We start from the raw sequence: 19129 nt of genomic DNA, 5'->3' as shown, positions 1-19129 counted from the left end.
ATCCCCCAGGTCAACAAGTAACTTTATGGGAAGTCTAAAGGATTTTGTCCCAGATTTTTATTTTTCCTGGACAAATTAGTCCATTTAAAAACATTCCTGGGCCTCCCCTGGCGATGCAGGCAGTTGAGCGCAGCGCTGTGAAGCTGTCCGCAGCCTCTGCAGTGCCAGTTTGATCGTGGCTGGCTGGCGAGCTACCCGCATGGCGCTGCAGACCTCTCCTGTCTCACTGGCTGCTCCCCTCAGCAGTGTGTTTCAGTCAGTCTGCCTGTACTGTTCCCCACTCTGTCTCTGGTGAATCCTCTGACCCCTACATCTCTGGCCTATATACCCCAGCTCTTGTATGCATAAATAAATCTCTTAAAAAAAAAAAAAGAAGACGCAACCTATGAAGCTGACTGCAGCCACTGCAGCATGGGTTCGATCCCTGGCCATGAAGCAACCCACATGGCACAGCAGATCTCTCCTGTCTGGCCTGCTGCTCCCCTCAGCAGTGTATTTCATCAGTCTGCCTGTTCTGTTCCCCACTCTGTCTCTGGTGAATCCTCTCACCTCCCGAACAACCTGTACCCCGGTTCTTGTACAAAATAAATAAATAAATCTAAAAAAATAAATAAATAAAAATAAAAACATTCCTTCTGCCACTTCGGATGACACCGGTCTTGTCAAATTAGAATCCATCTGAAGTGAAAGTAGGATTCAGGAAATCATAACACAAGTCCCAGCAAGCCCTTCATGAAATCTACCACAGTCTACCTGACACCTGAATTTTTAAAGTGGGAGTTTCAAACTGATAAAAAAGTTATAAATTCAATTCTAGATTATAAAGTAAAAAAAGTGACATGCAAGTAATTAGTAAAATGAAGGACATTTTCCTATTCTCTAATGTAAAAATTAGGCTGTGCCTCTTTATTGCATCGCATGGTTTGCCATGTCTTCTACGTGAGCTCCCTTCGCATATACAACCGAGGAAATTGTTTCAGCAGGATCGTCAATGGAAAGAGAATTGAGGGAATAAGTCACAAAGGCAATGTTAATAAGGGGCAGAAATTCAAGCTCTGAGAGTACATTTTGTACCTGGATATAGCAGAGAACTTTCCAATTAGGGCCAACAAGTAGAAAGCTGATAACTCCTAAGCTGAGATTTACAGGGGGAGGTCAGCAGCAGGTAATGAGAATTTGAGCACATACATCCAGCCGTAACCCCTTTAGCATGAGTATAGTTTCGAATGGCAAAAGCTAATGGCTCCATGACAATAATAAATAATAGTGAGAGAATATTCCAGCCCTCAGGCCTCAGAAACAGAACTCCGTGGCATAATACACTTTCCACTAATACTAGCTGCAAGAACAGTTCTACAGGGAAGTTTCATTCTCCTAAGTGCATCTGCTACACTAGAGTGTTGCAATCACAACAGGCCAGGAACAAGCTCTCAGCTGGGAATTTATTTTAAATAATCCAAGGAGAAAGGACAGGGTAGGAGGGAAGTAATGGAGGGAGGAAGGGAGAAAGAACAACAGTTTCCTGTCATCACTCGCTGTCTACCATTTAGAATAGAAATGGAAAAATGACATTAAGGCATCAGCGCTTACTTGGCATTTACGGAACACCCAAGGGTGTCATCCCAGCACACTCTCCCCAAGCACAGCGGGATTGCTTCACCTGGACTTGTGCCCCACACAATCTATAAGGGCATTTGAGGCAGCCCAGCAGCAATATTTAAGAACATGAGCCCCAAAGTTGACAGATCTGGAGTCAAATGATCCTAGCCATAGACCGTGGGCAAGTTAATGATCTGGCTTTGTTTGTGGAGCCACAACACATGGATGAAAACATTAATCACCACAAAGGGTTACTGAGCAATAAATGCAAATAAACCACCTCGGCACTGCCTGACAGAAGTTAGTGAGCTATGTTTAATTTTTATTGCCAACTTTTCTAAGAAGTGGCACAGAAAAGACAGAGCAAGATGCTAGTAGACACATCATGGCATATGAGACACCTGGAATTTTAGGTATTAGACTCTACTGCTAACCACTGAGGAACCACATCCCACTTAGGATAACCAAAAATAAGGTAAGATTGTAAGTAATCCATATGTAGCTACTAAAAACAATACAATACACAGATAGTCAAATATTTCAGTAGTAATTTGCCCTTGAATGAAATGCAATATACTTTGCTTCTAAATATGTGACTTGACATAAAGCTGAGAATCAGTTTAACCTTTAGCACCTGGAAAGAATAAATTCTAATCTCGCAAATTCATGATGAAACAGTTACTGGGAAAACTCTACTAAAAATTAAAGGCACACAATGGACATCAAAACTTTCCAACCTTGAGGTCACAGAGCGATTAGATTTCTCACGGTGCCATCTGACTCTGAGCTAAGTGAGAATCATTTGAGCTGTTGGGAGAAGGGAACTGATGTGCTTTGAGGAGCCATATGAGTCAAGGTAATGTCCATGAGCTTCATTCAATAGTTGCAACAACCCAGCCTAGAGAATTTTTACCACCCACGTTTCACAGATGAGAAAACAGCCACAACGGGGTTCAGCAAGTTGCCAATTTTCCAACCACTGGAAAACAATGACAGTAAAATTTTGAAACAAGAAACTCTACGTAGGCACATATTATTAAATCTTTATGGCAGAAGACCTTTAAAGCAATGATTTATAAATGCCATCAACTGCTTCCATGTAAAACTTGCTCAAAAATATTTTATTAATTATAATATAATCCTAAGAGATTACTTTTATCTCTATATTAAAGATGGCAAAATTTAAACAATAAGCATTAATTCACAGTTTCACTTATTTAGTCAATGAGTGAGGACCTGCCATATAGGCTAGGTTCTGGGCTACAATGCATGTGAAACACACACTCACACACAGAAGAATATGTATTTTTCCAATATTATATAGTCAGGGAGCCAGATAGACAAGCTGAACATTACAGCTGTGTGCTAAAAGCTACATCGGTTATAGTCCATTCTGATAAATAATATTAAAAAGAAAAACAAAATTAAATCATCCAGAGTCTAGGTAAAAAAGAGAGTAAGGAAGACAATACACAGCATTACAAAAAAGTAGAGAGAGGAACTGTAGAATAGTTCAGTGGAAGATATTAAATTTTTCAGCTAAAGCACTGGCAACAGGATTGAAAATAAATGTTGAATTCAAGCAACTATCTAGAGTCTTAAGAGCTTGATGACAAGTTATATAGAGATGGTAAGAAATGTCAGGAATGACCCTTGTCTTTTCAGTGTGAAAGACTGGGTGAAATTAATGAGTTCTAGACGGAACACATCTAGAGCTTTGTGTGCAAAAACACTTAAAGGAAACAACTCTTTGCTCACAAGGCTAAAGTCTTTCTCTCATGTCTCCCTCAATGAAAAACACCAGAAATAAAATGATAAATAAAAATCAAAAGACATACATAGAGAGATATGTCTATATAGAGCGATAACATGGAGATAACTGTGATAACACAGCTTGCAGAAGAAATGGATTTCTTGGGCCTCCCTGGTGGCGCAAGGGGTTAAGCACCCCATTAAGAAGCAATCCGAAGCCTCTGCAGCACGAGTTCGATCCCTGGGCCGGCCAGGGAGCTACCCACATGGCGCAGCAGACCTCTCCTGTCTCCCTGTTGCTCCCCTCAGCAGTGCATTTCAGTCAGTCTGCCTGTTCTGCTCCCCACTCTGTCTCTGGTGAGTCCTCTCACCCCCGCATCTCTGGCCTGTACCCCAACTCTGATATGCATAAATAAATCTTTTTACAAAATAAAAGAAATGGATTTCTTTACACAGCACAAGAAATCTAAAGAGTGGCCTATTAATTTTAATGTATTTCTGAAAGAATTCACTTAAATTTTTCTAATTAAATGCAAATAAATTCGTGGATTCTTTTCATTGCTGACGATATGACATAATGCCACAGGAAATTATTTCCGGTTTAATTCACCAATGGCACATAAACTCTCTTGGGTTCCAATTCAATGTATGAAGCATAGGATGGTGTAAGCGATATGAGATCTTTGGGGACTGCAAGATTGGCTTCATTTCTAATGAGGGAAAAGTTTTATTTACAAGATAACTCAGCTGTGAAACTGAAGTAATAACAAGAATTAATTTACACATTCTGCATTGAAAGGTCGAGTACTTGTAATGTTCTCTCCATGTTCCTGAGAGTAGAAAAAGGCTACATTCAACAATATTGATAAATGTTGTAAGAACAAAATTTCTTGTTCGTCTGCTGAACTTCCACGAGATATATTCAGGGAGAAAGTTTCCATCGATTTTACTTAATGGCAGCGGAATTAAAATGGTTCTGTTTATCATCTATATCCTCCTGTCTCCACTAGGTTTGGGCTACCTCACCCTCAGCCTGGCTGAGACATCGGCAGCGGTGAATCGGGAAATGCAGAAGCAGTGCCCCGAGCTCAGAATTGTATTTAGCTGAGAGCATCACAGTCCTTTCTCCGACACAGCAGGTGACATGACATGGATTCCGAACGCCTTTGTTGGAGTGTGACTATAATCTGTGTTTGTTATGTGACTGGGAAGGAGTAACTGAGCCCCCGCTGTATTCCTCTACAAAGACGAGAATTATCCTATTAGTCCACCTCACTCATTAATGAAAGCATTGTGTTCACTGTAAAAAACTGTACAGACCCAAAGCATCGCCGGATTAACTTACTCATTTCTAAGTTACCAAGGATCTGGAAATAACCCAGGACAGAATTGTAAGTACTCATCTGTGGGAAACTGGACTTAGTCCATAGCTTCACGTTTAGTCAAATATTCTTTCCTTGAAAAAAAATAAAATAACAAAAACAACCAAAAAAGAAAAATAAATACCCTCAAGCACTTAAAAGGAGGAGAGAGAAAATCGTTCCTTGAAATGCTTCTGAGAAATACTTGGGCAATAATGAGATACTCTTCCGTACAACAGTCATGCTGTTACCTTTATGTGTTACTGTTTATACCAACATCCGCTTTTACCTCCCTGATTGTCTAGTGCTTTACCCACAGCAGATTATAAGTATATTATCAATTGAAACAGGAAAATTTCTGGTGTGAAACGTTACATATAATAGAGCTTAGTCAGTGTAATTACAGACTATCCTATCAGGTTACAATTCTATCATCCAAGTATATTTTTATATAAAGGAAATTATATTTTAAAATATCTTCAAACAGACGAGTTGTTCTGTTTCTATTCCACCATTTACATTAGTCATATCTGCTACTGTCACCCCTTTTTTCAATTTACTTCTCAGTGGTGGGGGCGCAGGAACACAGCCAGGTGGAAATGCTTACACCACTGGCCCTGACCACGGGCAACAGACAATTACTCCAGGGATTGCATCAAGTGAGGGGAAAGAAATAACTAATGTTTACTGAGAAGTCACTATACTCAATACTCAATATCCTTAATTTTGACGTCTCCCACATGTTAACTCATAAATCCCTCCTCACATCTATGACGTAGGTGCTACTGTCATCATCACAGTTTAGAGGAAGAACTGGGCGGGACTGATGAAGGGGGATTCCCAGGATGACAATGCTAAGGAGATCCGATGCTCAGATTCAGATCCAGTCAATCTCACTGCAAACTGGAGCTCTAATCTAATCCAGTAAACTACCCTTCAATAACGTACCTCTGTGAGATCATTGATAGGTAAGGTTACGGCAATTTTACATTCAATCTCAAGAATCTGAAGAAACACATGGAGGGACTGAGTCAGTGGATAATGTTGGACTCCAGACGCCTGAGGTCATCACACACTCAAACCTGCCAGCTTCCAGCTGGCCCTTAAGAAGGCTGACCGAGGTGGGCCACCATGTCTCTGTCCTGCAGCCTCTCACTGCTGGGAGGCCTGGGGGACAGTCCAGCTGTTATGCCCCCGTCACTGTGGTGCACAGAGGCACCTGCCCAAACCCGCTGGGGTGCAGAGCAGAAAGCCACCAGGGCCAGGCCTCCAGGTGTCACCACCCAGGTGGCCGCCACGCCAAAGCCAGCCATGCCACTGGGCTTGTGCTCAGAAAGGTTGAATGCAAGGGGTCAGAAACTCTTAAAAGCGCCAGAGGAAATAAATAAATAAATAGATAAATAAAATAAATGACAGGCCCCAAATGGATTTACTTGTATTAAGCCCACCAAGCCTAAAAACCAAACACTAATTACCACCGCCGACCCCCAGGATTGTAGCCTTAACCGTCAGTGCAGAACTTCCCGGTTGGAACCAATGAGGTAATTCTTCACACCCCTCAAAAGCAGCTCATTTCTACCTACTAGATGGATGTTGCCTGATTTGTAAATTGTTTAATAAAGCCCACTAAACTTTTTTTAAGATTTATTTATTTATGCACACAAGAGCTGGGGTACAGGACAGATGCCCGGGAGGGTGAGAGGATTCACCAGAGCCAGAGCAGGGAACAGAACAGGCAGAGTGATGAAATACACTGCTGAGGGGAGCAGTGGCAAGACAGGAGAGGTCTGTCGCCATGTGGGACCCTCGCCGGCCGGCCGGGATTGAACCAGCGCTGCAGAGGCTGCGGACAGCTTCACAGCGCGGCGCTCAACCACCTGCACCACCAGAGAGGCCCAAGACAAAATTCTTATACACAGATTACAGATATAACTGTCTAGAGTGCAAAAATCTACCAATAAAACACTAATTAATTAGTTAAGTTTGATAGATACCCTCAAAATATAAGATACATAACTTTACAAAAGCAACTTGTATAACGTCCTCGCTATACAGTTCTACCTCAAAAATGTCACAAAAGCAAATTCTTTATAATTTTTTTTTTATTCAAGACATGAAAGAGACCTAAATAGAGGCAAACCTACTCAGGAATTAAAAGCTTCAACATCATAAAAATCCCAAATTGATGTATTGATTCAAATACAAAGAAAATTCTCCCACACACCCCCCCTTCAAAACCTGCAAAACCTGCAGCTACAATGTGTTCAGAGATCAAAGGTCAAGAACAGCAAAGTAAGTTCCGAAGCAGAACAAGAAAAGAGGGAATGTGGTGACTGGTAATGAGATGTGCTGGTGCCAGGACAGATGAATTAATCATGGAACAGAACAGAAAGTCAGAAAAGAAGTACATAAATGCACACACACTCACTCAAATATATACACAATTTCTTTTTTATTTCAAAACTGGCATTTTCAATCAGTGGGGAAAATGTTGCTCTTGGCCAACTTGTAAGCCTTATGGGAAAATATGACACTAGATTTCCTCTGACACCACACAGAAAAATGAACTCCAAAAGCATCGCTATTCATGATCTAAACAAAGCTGTGGCTGAGCTGTCCAGGACAATAGTTAAAAGCCACTGAAGGCTATTTAAGTTTAAATTGATTATAATTAAATATTAAAAATTAGCTCCTCAGTCACACTAGTCACATTTCCAGGGCTCAACAGTACCTTGTGGCTTGTGGCCACAGTATTAAAAAATATCAGATGTGAAATATTTCTAGCAATGCAGAAAAGCCTATCGGACCGTGCTAAAGACATGTGGGATGGTGTCTCTATGGCCTTGGGGCAGAGAAAGATGAGGCAACAAATAGCAAATTAAACCACCAAGAGAAATAGCTGATAAATTCAGCTGGCAAAATTCAGAACCATTTATCAAAAGATACCATATAGAAAATGGAAAGGAAAGTCTTTTTTTTAATTTAAATATTTTATTTTATATAATTCTTACATCTTTTTTCATCTTTGCACAATGTATGCATTTTCATTTTGGTTATAGTCCCCATACAATTGCACCCCCCCTTATTTTGGCCCTAATCCTTCCTCTTCACGCCCCTCCCTGATTACCTACCCCCCAACCCTGTAGTGTGTCTCTGGTTTATAGTTGCTTGTTGATTTTGATTTTTACTTTGCATTGATTAGTCTTTTTCCTGGTCCCTTATTTAGGTTTTCTAAATTCCTGCTATGAGTGAGACCATCCGGTATTTTTCTTTTTCTTTCTGACTTATTTCGCTGAGCATGATCCCTTCCAGCAAGTCTTAATCTGAATGAGGGTATTTGTAATATGTACGTATAGAAAATACGAGGTCTAAAAAGAACTTATGTAAGTCACAAAATGATAAACAATCACCTGGAAAGGTGAACAACAGACTTATCGGGTACTTTTTCTATTTGATGACAGAAAAAGATATTTACAGTCTGTCTGACATTATAGGTATACATAGCGGATTGAAATGTTTGACAAATTTCTATGCACTGTTTTAAATCACCAAGAGTAAGACGGGAATGACAACCTATTTTTCAGCCTGGAAGGAATATTATACAGACTTAGAGAGTAGCCCAGCAACATGTGAGTGGGTGGACAATAATGTTTGAACATGTGATTAAATTGATACTTCTAATGTTAGCTTATCCCTCATTAAAAAATAGTTTTCCAGTTCACTTAGTTTAGATTTGACTTATTTTGAGGACACAATAAAATACTTAGGAGGCACAGGGTATATTTATACTACTTTTTCATTCTGTAGAATCTGATGGCAATTTAGGCATTATATTTACCTATTTTTTATTTTATATAAAATTATTTTTATATTCCATAAAAATTATTTTTACATTTTATATTAATTTAAATCAGAAATTTGTGGACCTTAGCATAAAATCTGAAACACAACTACACTCACACCATCTATCCAAGTGGTCTGATTTGTACTAAATCTTAGCTTTCACCAAATACAAAGAAACACATTAAAGGGCCTTTTATTCTGGAAACACATTAATGGGCCTTTTATTCTGGAATTTTATAAAAAACTAACTACATTAAACAACTGCAAAATAATTTAAACTATCAGTATCATGAGTTGCCAAACAGTAAGGTGGTAGCTTGGTCACACTTAGACAAGGAGGCGTGAGTGTGGGCAGTGATTCCAGTCAACTCACTTTATCAGAAACAATGGGATGAACCCAAGAGTAAATCTCAAGAGACTATGACATGATTTCACCTCTCAAGATGCCTGTACTCTAAGAATGAGAGGAAAACAATAAGAGCTTGGCAGCTCTGACACAGGTGAACAGTATTAGGTACAGAGCAAATGAGACATGCAAGTCAGGTTAAATATTAGAATCTCTAAAATAAGCACTAGTGGGCCTCCCCGGTGGCACAGCGGTTGAGCTCTGGGTTGCGAAGCTGCCTGCAGCCTCTGCAGCGCCAGTTCGATCCCCGGCTGCTCCCCGGCCACCGGAGGAGGAACCCGCATGGCGCACAGACCTCTCCTGCCGCCCGCTGCTCCCCTCAGCAGTGTCCTTCGTCAGTATGCCTGCTCTGCTCCCCGCGCTGGCTCTGGTGAATTCTCTCACCCTCCTGCACTTCTGACTGTACCCAGTGCTTGTATAAATAAATAAATAAACCTTAATAAAATAAAATAAAATAAAAATAAGGAATAATAAGGAATAGTGCATAAGCAATTCAGAATCCTGTCCCAATGGATGAAGCCTGCTTTGTGAAAGAGAGACATCTTACAGTCTAGGAAATACTTCTATCAATGCAGAAAAGCATATCGGACCGTGCTAAAGACATTTGGGATGGTGTCTTTATGGCCCTGGGGTTGAGAAAGATGAGGCAAGAAATAGCAAATTAAACATTAAATAGCAAATTAAACTTAGTCATTATAGACCCATTCTAGAAAAGCAGATCCTCAGCTCCTGGGCTAAGAAGGTTCAAAGACTGCTTCCAGGGAAGGAGACTGTAAATAACGTGGTAGTGCCCCAACCTACTCATAGAAGCTTGAGGAGGTTGAGTTTGATCCCTGAAGGGCCAGGGAGCTACCCACATGGTGCAGCAGACCTCTCCTGACTTGCCTGCTGCTCCCCTCAGTAGTGTTATTTCAGTCTGACTGTTCTGCTCCCCACTCTGTCTCTCCTGAGTCAGCTCTCACCTCTGTACCTCTGGCCTGCACTCCAGCTCTTGTATGCATAAATAAATAAATCTTAAAAAAGAAAAGAAAAAGAGAGAGCTGGACTTGAGAGAACAATGGTGGACACCTCTGGACCCATCATGGAGTACCAGGTCGTAAGTCAGACTGGGGGGAAACATGGCTGAAAACTCATCCCTCTGAAAGTCAGTCATGGACCCCACATTTCTGCTTGGCCAAACTACTTCCTAGGACTGTTTAATTACATACTCTGTCTTTATTCAAATTCTGCCTGCCAAGTCAGATTATGTTTGTGTTGTGTTTATAAGCACAATCCAGCGAGCCAACTTTGCATAGCTAAGAAAAACAAATGAAAGGCCTGAGCTCAGACACTGTTCTGAGAGGAAATTTTGTAAAAAAGCAGTATGATGAATAATAACTACAAATATTTCTCAGTTTAGACGGAATGAACTTCTGGAATAATTTTATGTTTCTGAGTCATTATATTCATTACATTCAATAATTCCTTTTCGAGGTATATCTTTATTGTACATTTGATTTCTCTTGCTCAGGAAAGTCTGTCTCCTGCTTCCTCAAATGATACACACACTTATTTAGTTTGTCTTGCCAATTTCCTATTTTCTGTTCCTCCAAAGGGAGACCCACATCCCTTATGCTACGCTGTTGGCACGGGGTTAGAAGCACAGACATCTTTCTCTTTGCAAAACCAAGTATAGACACGTATAGAAGGAACTAGAAGGGACTTTGTCACCAACTCATCAGGCTAATGAATGAAAAGAGAAATGTTATAATTTCTTGAACACCACAAGGTAAAACCTGTGTTTAACTGCAGAGGTAAGCCACGTACCCTCAATATTAATTCTAATACAGACCCTATTGAGCTGTCTTCAATGCAGTCTTTCTTGAACTCATTACAACTCATTATAAATTCATTCCCTGATCTTTTTTAGAGGAAAAGTTTTCAGATGAAGCAGATTAATTCCAAATTTATCTGTTTTGCTTTGCCTCTAGAATGGCAACAATGACTCTTTAACACTCAGAGTTCTTTATATAGACACAACTTAGATAACATGAAAACCGAACCTTCTTGATAGGCAGGGATCTCAGGCTGGGAGAAATCAAAACCAAAATCAAAATCAAAATCAAAACAGCATCATGGACTCATTACGCAACTGCAGAGTACAACTGTCAGGGTCCTGAAAAGTCCAAATGCCAAGAGGCCCTTCAATACATTAAACGCAGAATCAGAGTGTCTGGTGCCAAACATTAGCACCAACTTTATGAACTTCAATGAGTCACTCAATGACTCGGTACCTTGGTTCTTTTTATGTAGAAAAATAATGGTACCTGTCTCATGTATATGGCTTAAAACTATAATACGTGGAAATTATTTTGAATGGTGCCCAAGACAATAGACATTAAATAAATGTCATTATTGTAACATCGCATTCAGTAAGTGTAAGCTATTGTTATATTTGCTTATTTTTAACACATTCTCCCTTCTTTCTGCCTAGCAACTTTTCCACTTGGGTAATGATATCCACCAGCTCTGAGTTAATAGCATTTTATAACTTCGGCGCCCACCACTTTTGATTTTCTCAGCCCCTGTCACATGTTATAGACATGTCTACCTTCTCCAGGGATGTGGATAAAATCAGATTCCTTTGTAATCTATCAGCAGGCAGCCAATGACCAGCCTTGATGGTATGAATGTTACCAATTAAAATATTAATAAAAATGTAAAGAACACAGTTGGCAGGCACTTTTCTCCTCAGGCTAATGCTAAAATATAATTACTAACAAATGAAGCTGGCTAAGAAAAATATGAGCTGCTTGTAAAATGATGAGTTCACTATTGTCTGCAAACCTTTTAACGGAAGCTGGATAATCACTTTTCATGGATTTGGTAGGATTAATACACGGGCTGAAACACAGAGCTAGACCACCTCTAAGTTTCTTTGAGCGCATGATTTAATTAATACAAATTGTGCCAAATGCATGATGCCAAATTGAAAGGAAGTCTTCAATGCAAATCTAGATTTTTTTTTTGTTTAAATCCTGCACATCTGAAAAGAAAAAAGGTACACTCTGCAAATCAGATTAGGTAAAGGCTAAAGGTCCCTAACAATAGAAAGTAGTAGGTAAAATCCTCCCATCAATATTAGAAGCCACTCAAAAACTTTAAATGCTTTTAGATGTACTTTAGCTACATCTAACTTATCATAGAGTTGAGAATAAAATGGATTCATAGAAATTTTCTTTACATTGATGCTATAAATAAGTATATACAATAATAGAAAAATCATAAAATCATTATATCCTCATGACGTTCTCCATAGAAAATGCAGTTATTGATAGCTTCCAAGTAAAATTGTCATATCTGTACCAAAGATAAGCTGTTATACCAAAAATTTACGATAGGTGATTCCTAAAGTAAGTTGTAGACGGGAAGAAGAGGCTAATGGTCTTGGGGGACCAAGTCAGAGCCATTTCTCACTGGAAGTTCTTGACCTTAATAGCTACATGTATGTTTTACCAGAATCACTATTAAGAATGGCAGATCATATAAAGAAACCAAACAATAAATGAGCTACATAAAGCAAAAATAAACTTTTAGACTCAAAGACAAACTAGTGGTCTCCAGAAAGGAAGGAAGTAGGGGATAGGTAAATAGGGCAACAAGTGGTTAACTATATGATAAAGGAAAGAACTGAACTTTTAATCATGAATATAACGTACTACATACAGATGTTGATTTATGATGATGCACACTTGAAAGCTATATAATGTTACACTGCAAAGTTGTTCAATAAAAATTTAAAAAATGAAGTATGTGGTAACACTCGCTAGAATATTTTTAAAAGGTAACATAAATATTTAAATAAAAAGCTTCATTTATTGAAAAAAAAAAAAAAGAAGGGCAGATCAGACAGCATGGAGTGTGATTACTGAACAGGTAAGACTGCTAACTGTCACCCACTTTAGACTTGGAGGGGAACATTCTACTTCAAAAGAATTAACCACAATCTTTACTTTCATTATCATGGAGCGGGCACAAGCACTGAGGGAGAACTCTTGGGTGATGTGTCAGTAGAAGAACCAATATTATAGTCAAAAGGAGGAAACTTGTTCTTGGACTTCTTGCATGCAGATGACTTTTATTCATCTTGTAGTCCAATTATGATGATAATATTTTTAATTTCATTGGTCTCTGTGCTAGAATGGAGTAAGAGTCCGTGGAAACACAATTAGCAAATAGCATTAAGTAGCCACAGTTTTAAAGCTATAATTATGGAGCAATTTGTGTTGACTAGCTAAGTGGTTTAGTAAATGCTTAAGCATGTGGTAGATGGAATAAAGGTTTAGAGTGCATTGAGAAAAATACTTGAGTGATACTGAGTTGTGTATTTAAGGAAATGTGTGAAATCATTTTAGCAAAAATGTACATATAAGGTATTGATAATTAAGGAATGCAGTGATATGGCTACAGGCCATAATACTATGGCTATAAAAGGAGAGACAATTTGGATTACTGATGCCAGGAAATGGTTTTAATTTTTTTATTTCAATTTTCCTTTAATAAACTTTCTATGTCTTTGTCTCCTGTGAGGCAAAGTAGAAAAAGTCCTCAGGATGATGCAAAATTGGGTCAGTTTACAGTAAAATAAAATTTATTTTCAATATTTAGAGCTTTTACTAGGAAAGAAACTCAAAATTTTGGAATGCCTCTATCTGCGATGGGGTCATCCTCTAGGTTTTACTGATTCTGAGTCTATGACTAATAAACAGAACAATCACAGTGACCTTCCATGGGAAGTGTTCAGTTAGTCCCTTCTAATGACGTTAGATTTCAATTATTTTAACACTAAAGGCAAAACAGCGGACCTCAACAATTCCCCACATCGATAATCCCTTTAATCACTGTTTTAATTATTATTTATTATATCTTATTATATGTACATAATGTACACGATCTTGATGTTTGTCATTTGATTAAGAAAACAGGAACACTGGCTTCCTACTTTGATATGCATTTGAACACCTGACAACAGGCCACGTGCTTAGAATCTCCCAAATTAAATTCAAATTAGTTACTCATAGGCACATGCAGCTCTTCTATAAACAATACTTTCAAAGCCCCAGTTTGTCATAAACACAAAGGTCTTTCTTCAGGCAGTATTTCCTGACGGTATTCCATGAAATTCTAATGCCAAGAATTTCTCTTCAAAATGACATCTATAATCAAGTAAGGTTGGAAAACCTCTAACTTGGGTATTCCTGAGTAGAGTGTAAATTGGAGGCTAGTGCCTGTCCAAAGCCAAGTAGCATTTTATGAGCATATTAATAAGTATAATGAGAACAGAGCATGTATTTAATAAGAACAAGCAATTTTGCCTTTGTAAATCTTATGAATGTGCCATCAATGGAGTCATATTCCCCTGAATAAATACGTATAGAATAGAGCAATAATAAATGCAGATTAAATTTCTATTTTCCATACTTTGTGGAGAAATGGGCCGAACAATAATGTTAACAAAGTGATTTCATTCCCACATTACATATTAACTCAAAATACTTCAAAACACAGATTCATTATTTCATAGTTAGCAGGACACTTCTCTAAAGAATGCATTTATGTCACAACACATAGCAATTAAAACCTATAAAACTTCACTTAAGTAAATTTTCAGGCAGAATATGATTTTTCAGTTGCATAAGGATGCAAGTATGCTGTCAAGCTAAACAGTAGAAATGCCCTCCACTTACCTTTTAAATACTGAGTTTTAGGGAAACTGTGGAAATAAATTACATGTGTCTTACCCCTCTTCATATATTCTCAAGATGCTGAAATTCCTTAGATTTCCATGAACTATACTTTCCTCTAGAAAAAAAAAATAGTTACTCAGTTCCCCTTCCTCATTTTATTACACAGGGCTTTTTTTAGAACAACAACAACTGAAGAATTCAGAAATAGAATCAAGAAAAGTTTTATGAAGATGATGAGTCTTGGTTTTCACAACAAAAGCTATTATGTAAGGTAACTGAAAAATTAATTCAGAATGTTTTTTGTATTTTGGGAAATATCTCACTTGATATTTTTCAATAAAAAATTAAAATATCTATCAAAATTTTAAATAAACTCAAGACAAATGAAGAGCTCACCTATACAAAATGAAATCCATATTTAAACCCTGCAAGTGGTATACCCAGAGTCTATGAATTGCATGACAAATGACTTTATTGATGTTGGCTAGTTGTTTCGGTTTAATTCAAAATAAATGACAAAATATTTTGCTCAGAAGCAACACAGAATGTTCCCATAAAATGGTGTTATTTAGATACTATCAGAGAGCTTCTCACCATCTGACAAGGAAAATGCTCTACAATGAAATCCTTATTCTATAGATTTATACCTAAAGGTTACAGGCTCGGGGTGGCAAAGCATGAAGCCAGCTACTTTAGGCATCGTGCTGTTGCTTGCCCTTCATGCTTTTCTTTCTCCGTTTGACTTCTGGCAACTGCTCAGTTCCCATGACTATTATTTGTAGCTTCCCCTTCCACTAAAACCGAAGGGCATTTCATGGAACAGTCACTCGGTCCTGGCCAGAGTCAATGCCAAGATCCAGCAGAGTCAAGTCATGGAGCAGGAACCAGGCCAGGGCACAAGATGATGCAACTAACAAGCTCCGACAGGCTCATCGCTTCAGACTCTCTGGCACTTTCGAGTTCAGAGGATACAGCTGCATTTAATGAGGAAGTCAAGTCCAGAAAACATTGACAGCTATAGGAGTGTCTTTATGTCGATTAGGGCAGCTTCAGCAACAGGCCAAGGATAGATTTCAGGAGCAATGGCAACACCGTCCATGAAGCCCCAAGAAGAATTGGCAACAAAGAACGCCTGCTGACTCTGCTGGTATTGTTATTGGCACAACTGTGCAACGCCACAGCGTACTGGCTTCCCCAAGGCAGCAAACTCAGCATCTGACCATTAGACAGGCTTGGCACATTCTCCCAACATGGTTAATAAAGTGTCATCGAGTACTCAGTAAAGAATAAAACAATATTCCAATCCCAATTATGCAGACATAGCACTAGTTCAGTGGAGTTTGTATGTCTGCTTGACTTCTTGGTACGAACAGCAGTCCCAATAGACACAGTTCATGGAGTTAACATTGTTGAATGAAGGTACGGATGTGTGCTATGGGGTGAATGTTTATGGGGCCTCCAAATGCACATGTTGAAATCTTAATGTGCAAAGGGATGGTTGTAGAAAATAATGTCTTTGGGCCTCCCCGGTGGTGCAAGTGGTTGAGCACAGCACTGTGAAGCTGTCCGCAGCCTCTGCAGTGCTGGTTCTATCCCCCGCCGGCTAGAGAGATACCCACATGGCGAGGCAGACCTCTCCTGTCTCGCCCGCTGCTCCCCTCAGCAGTGTATTTCATCAGTCTGCCTGTTCTGTTCCCCACTCTGTCTCTGGTGAATCCTCTCACCCTCCCGCACATCTGGCCCATACCCTGGTTCTTGTATGCATAAATAAATCTTTAAGAAAAAAGAAAAGAAGGTCTTTGAGAGCTGCTCAGGTCACCAGGGGGAAGCTTCAGGATGGGGTTACTGCTCTTACTAAGAGAGTCCATGTCGTCCTTTCACTGTGTGGGGTGCAAGAAGTCTGCAGTCTGGGGGGAGCCCTCACCTGACCACACTGGTGGCCTGATCTGGGGACATCCAGTTTCCAGAACAAAATAAATTTCCATTTTTCAGTCTACCTAGTCTGTGAAATTTTGACACAGAAGCACAGACAGACAAAGACGACGCAGAAGAGGAACACAGTACGTTGCCAACACTTTCCTTGTGCGTTAGTTTGGCTTTTGTTTTTGAGAAAGATTAACAGGTGTGATTTTGACATTTTAAAAAATGTGATGTTTTTCAAGTTAGCACATTTGAAAAGGACAAAATTCTGTGTACTTTCGTCTTCCCATAATTTCCCTTTTCTGTATAATGTGTGTATAAAGAGAAATGCTTCTACACTAGCCAGTGAGACCACCTGGAGCGGAGGGGGAGAAGCTGAACCTGAGGATTACGTGAGACGATGCACAGAAAGCCTCACAGATATGCCTGGCACAAGGCTCGCTCCAAGAATTAGACGCTTCTCTTTCCCCTTTCTCAATTCCAAAAAAAAACCTGTGTAAAGCCTTTCAAAATCTTTGGAACACCAAGAGAATAAAAAATTGCATTTTGAAATTTAGATTTTATAGCCCTCAAGCCACTATCTGAATGTACGTGTGAGCAGGCATCCCATGCCCTAAGACAAAAGCTAGTAAAATAAGACAAAAGCTAGTAAAATAAGAGACCTAATAGAAAGCTAAATAATTTTAATAACTTAGAAACTAAAAGGGATGGATGGAGCACTCAGCCTTAAATGAAAGTTGCAGACCATGTGCATGACAATTTTGATCATGATCACTGAGCTAACCCAATGAACAGTAATAATTAGGCTTCTAATTCTAAGCATTCAAAATAAGATGCATGTTTTTAATTGGTGCTATGTGTATGGAAGCGTCTCTTCTCTTTTTTTTTTAAAACATCTGAAAACAAATGTAGACAATAGGACCAGATATCTTCCTCAGTCAGGGTAATAAATCTATATTATTGGTAAAAAATAAAGAAATAAAAACGTGTATGTTTCCTCCCTGATGCATTTTTTCCCCTTTAAATTTAACAGCACATGTGACTTAGGAAAGGACTGGCAAAGGAGATAATGCTCAGATGGTCAGTAGACAGGACCATTTCTGGGGATAATGAATGTTCCCCCCACTTGGCACATGGCCAGGGTCCTCTCCAAGGGGCGCCAACGTGGTCCATGTGGGCGGACTTGCATTTTCTTACCCTCCCTTCTCCTGAATCATTCACCTTTTCTTATCTATTCATCATTTTGTGATATCCATTAGTGATGTACAAATATTTCGATAGCATCTACTTGCTTTCATGTTTAAAAAATAAACTGGTATTAAGTTGTATTGATTATTTGTTTTCTGACAAAGGCTGCTGCTTTAGGAAAATGCATTCAAGCATTTTATTGCTACATTAAAGGCACCAGCCAACAGGTTCCTGGGGCCTAGATGTGAATAAAGGGACACGACCCTACAGACAAAGGGGAGGGAAGGAGAAAATTACAAGCAACTGCTGTTTAAAAGGGAAAGAGGTGAGGACAGAAAGTGACAGAATAAAGCAGGATATAGAAACTTCCAGCTCCATAAAAATCATTAGTTTCAATTATAATTTACAGAAGCATTTGTAGTGAGAATAGAAATATAACAGAAGGCTCTAAAAAGGAAAGAATTAAGTCACATTAGAACAAATTGACAAATTCACTATTTTATAATTTCTGAAAGTTCTTGCCTGTATCCTATTTTCAAAGTTTCTCTTTTTGAGGGGTCAGTTTCTGGGTCATGCTGCATTCAGGGGGGATTACCTATCTACTAGTATTGTAGTCTAAAGTCATTTATTTGTTTCATATGTTCCTTAGTGTTCTCTTCTATAAAATGGGAATAATAACATCTATCCCATTGACCAGGATAAGTCTTTAATGAGATGAGCTTTGCAAAGCTCTTGACATAGTACTGGCAGTTAGTTTTGCACCAAATATTCTGTATTGATTTTATTATAACAATAGATTATCAAATTATTTACGTCATCCAGCATGCATGTACTTTAGAAGAGATAACAAGGGAGGAAAAAATTCTCCGTCAACAACAGAAAATAATAAATTTTACCAAATGAACTTAGTCTAGATTAGTAATTTTCCACAAAGATCAGATACGTTAGCATCAATGATCATGAATGAAAAAAATCTTATTTTTAAATTACATAAATATTTTTAAATATTTATTTAATTTTAAATAAATATTTTTAAATCTTATTTTTAAATGTCTCAACAAGTTTACAAATCACTGTTCTGGATGAAAATACTCACAAAACATATACTCAGACACGTGGTTACATCACTTGAATTACAAACATTAATAAAATCTTTACATTTCAGCAGACTTTTGTATTTACCCATGTGTTTGTGTTAGCTTCTGAATTTAGTGGTATTTAAAATGACCATCTCCTCTTTTTACTTAGTCTGTCCAGCTCTCAGCTTCAAAATATTTCTACTCCTTTCATTAAAGTCGTCTTTGATTTTTCCCTCACATAATAAAGCCTCTCTC

At 38.6% G+C, this 19129-nt stretch overlaps 1 protein-coding gene across 3 annotated transcripts in view; it reads right to left on the bottom strand.

Annotated features, from left to right (window-relative positions):
- Positions 1 to 19129, bottom strand: part of SLC16A7 (solute carrier family 16 member 7) — a 125212-nt gene that overhangs the window by 97254 nt on the left and 8829 nt on the right. For 2 of the 3 annotated variants that reach the window (XM_054696738.1, XM_037515091.2), the window contains exon 3: positions 14742 to 14802. The gene's annotated coding sequence lies outside the window, so the exon portion shown is untranslated. The other variant, XM_054696739.1, reaches the window with a different exon arrangement.

This window comes from Talpa occidentalis, unplaced genomic scaffold (assembly GCF_014898055.3).
Source record: "Talpa occidentalis isolate TD23 unplaced genomic scaffold, MPIMG_talOcc4v2.1 talOcc4.16, whole genome shotgun sequence".
Taxonomy (NCBI): domain Eukaryota; kingdom Metazoa; phylum Chordata; class Mammalia; order Eulipotyphla; family Talpidae; genus Talpa; species Talpa occidentalis.
Note: the sequence above shows the minus strand (reverse complement) of the source record. Positions and strands in the feature narration are given on the sequence as shown.